This window comes from Orycteropus afer, unplaced genomic scaffold, assembly GCF_000298275.1.
Source record: "Orycteropus afer afer isolate SDZICR_OR568_19922 unplaced genomic scaffold, OryAfe1.0 scaffold00044, whole genome shotgun sequence".
Classification (NCBI taxonomy): domain Eukaryota; kingdom Metazoa; phylum Chordata; class Mammalia; order Tubulidentata; family Orycteropodidae; genus Orycteropus; species Orycteropus afer.
Window position 1 is genome coordinate 7,766,012 of NW_006921631.1, and position 2,921 is coordinate 7,768,932.

The window sequence follows — 2,921 nt, forward strand, 5'->3', positions numbered from 1 at the left end:
TGTCTGAGTGAAGAAATGCCTCTAGCTCCAGTGGGCTGGGAGCAGGAGGCAGAGCTGGACCCCAAGGTTGAGGGGCTTTCACCCAGTCCCTAGAGCCTGGCACTTTGAACTTGGACTTAAAGCTTCCAAATTGTAAGCATAAACTCCTGTTTGTTGAGGCCATCCCATTTGTGGTATATTCCTATCAGAGTGGCACTAGGTAACCAGAACACCCTGGTACTTGTGAATATGACTTTGTTTGGAAATAGGGCCTTTGAAGATGTAATCAGTTAATATGAGGTCATACTGGAGTAAGGTGAGTCCTAATCCAGGCTGAATGGTGTCCTTATAAAAGACAAGAGACACAGACATAGATGAAACACAGTCATGTGAAAATGCATCTACAAGTGAGGGAATGCCTGAGGTTACCAGAAGCTGACAGAGATAAGAAAGATTTTCCCCTAGAGATTTTGAAGGGAGAATGGCCTAGTGAACACACTGAATTTGGACAGATAAACCCTAGAAATATAAGACAATAAATTTCTGTTGTTTAAAGCCACCTAGTTTGCAGTACTTTGTTATAGCAGCCCTAGGAAACTAGTACATTTTTTTCCCCTATATGTAAAGATTTAGGAGCTCTGGTAGCATAGTGCCTAAGGCACTTGCCTGCTAACCAGAAGGCTGGTGGTTCAAATCCACCAGCCGCTCCTAGGAAGGAAGATGGGGCAATCTACTTCCTTAGTGATACTGCCTCTGAAACCCAAGGAGGGGTCACTATGAGTCGGGGCCAACTCGATGGCACCTAACAACAACAACAATGTAAAGATTTTTTCTGATAAGATTGGTGATTGGTGATGATACTAAAAAATGTGATTCTTTGATATTGTATAATGAAATATGTCAGCATTTGGAAGATCTGTACAACTTAGGAACCTAATATTTTCTAAATGACCAATACATGATGGTAAAAACTCACACATCATTAAAAGTTGTGTTTCAAGTGCAAGATAGATCAATGGATTTTAATGTAAGACTACAAAAAGTTTATTGATACGTTTTCAGATTCCACATTGCAATTAATACAGAGTTTTCTTTTAATATCAAAGAGGAATAACACAATTATCTGCAGAGGCAATTAAAATATGGCTCACTTTTCAAACTACATATCTCTGTGAAGTTGTACGCCTTTATAAAAATTTCAATTAAAACAACATATTGAAACAGATGGAATGCTGAGGCATATATGAGAATCCAGCTGTCTTCTGTCAAACCAGACATTAAAGAGATTTGCAAAATTCAAAGCAATGCTATCCTTTTCATTAAAATTTCTCTGTCCCGGAAAATATAGTGAAATTATTATTATTTTTTAAATATAAAATATGTTATTTATTTTAATAGGCAATGAGTTTTTAGTTGTTATTTTAAAATGAACAAATAAGGATATATTTTAAAAATATCTCAGTTTTTGTGTCTAATATGCTACATACCAGTAGATGAAACATACAGAAGAGGGACATTCCATCATTTTAAGGGTATAAAGGGCTGAGAAACTCTGACATTCTTTTTAAATAAATAATGGAATGTTATAATTTACTATGTGGCTATCGGTTCAGATTTTTTCACGTCATTCCTGATAATTTATGCAATTGGTATATCTTCTTTATAAAATAAATAGCTAAGATCTAAGTTGTTTTGTATAAATATTACCCATTAGCAATAGCCTCTTAAGAACATGTTTAAATATTATAGCAATAGCAAATCACTACACAACAAAACAAATCAATGCCAGAAAGGAGATAAAGTAATCTCCTAAATTAAAGAAAAAAGCCAAATAGACACACAACATCTATTATCCCATTCCCAAGGGCAGAAACTTGGCCATGTATGTTTATAAAGGAGGAAATTCTAAGATAAAGTGTCTTTATACAAAAATAAGTCTCTCTTCTCATCTAATAGAAACCTGGAATCATTAACAAGAATTCTTCCACTGATCATAATTGTTGCAGTGGGGAAATTGAGAAGGAATTAAACAATTTCTCATTGCAAATATTGATCCCCTAGGGTATTGCAACCAGTTTGAATTTATCAAAATGTTCACTTTGGAAATGTTCAGTTCTGGAGTTCAAATGGTACGCTTATTAAAGTGAATAGAAGAGAAGAAGCTAGAATTGGAGCTTAAAAGGCTTCTTTCCCTGAGGTCCAGACAAGTTTGCTGTGGTAGCATCACAAAGTGACAGTTTCTCCTTGCTGGTCTCTAATTAATAACACCATATATCAGAGAGTTTTTGTACTTTTCTCAGTTCTGTGATGTCATAAAATACTGACATATTTATGATGCAAATGATAAGTTCTCTTCTTTTTTTAAATGCATTTTATTGAAATATAATTTATGTACAGTGAAATACACAAAACTAAAGTGACATGGGTCAATGCATTTTTGTTTGCAGTGTTCCCTCCTCTCCCCTCCCACCCCTCGTAACCAACAAAGAAAGTTTCCCTCCATATATAAACCTTTCTTTGACCCTCCACAACAACGAACTAATACTATATTTGTCCTTTCTGTGATTGACTTATTTCACTCAGCATAATGTCCTCCAAGTTCATCCATATTATGTGGTATTTTGCAGACTCCTCTTTGGTGTAATAGGAGCTTTGGTAGCACAGTGCCTGAGGCACTTGACTGCTAATCAGAAGGTTGGTGGTTCAAATCCACCAGCCACTCCTCGGAAGGAAGGATGGGCAATCTACTTCTGTAGTGATATTGCCTCAGAAACCCAAGGAGGGGTCGCTATGAGTTGGGGCTGACTCGACGGCACATAACAACAACAACATATTATTCTTTAGGAGCTCTGGTACCATAATGCCTAAGGCACTTGACTGCTAACCAGAAGGCTGGCGGTTCAAACCCACCAGCCACTCCTCGGAAGGAAGATGGGGCAATC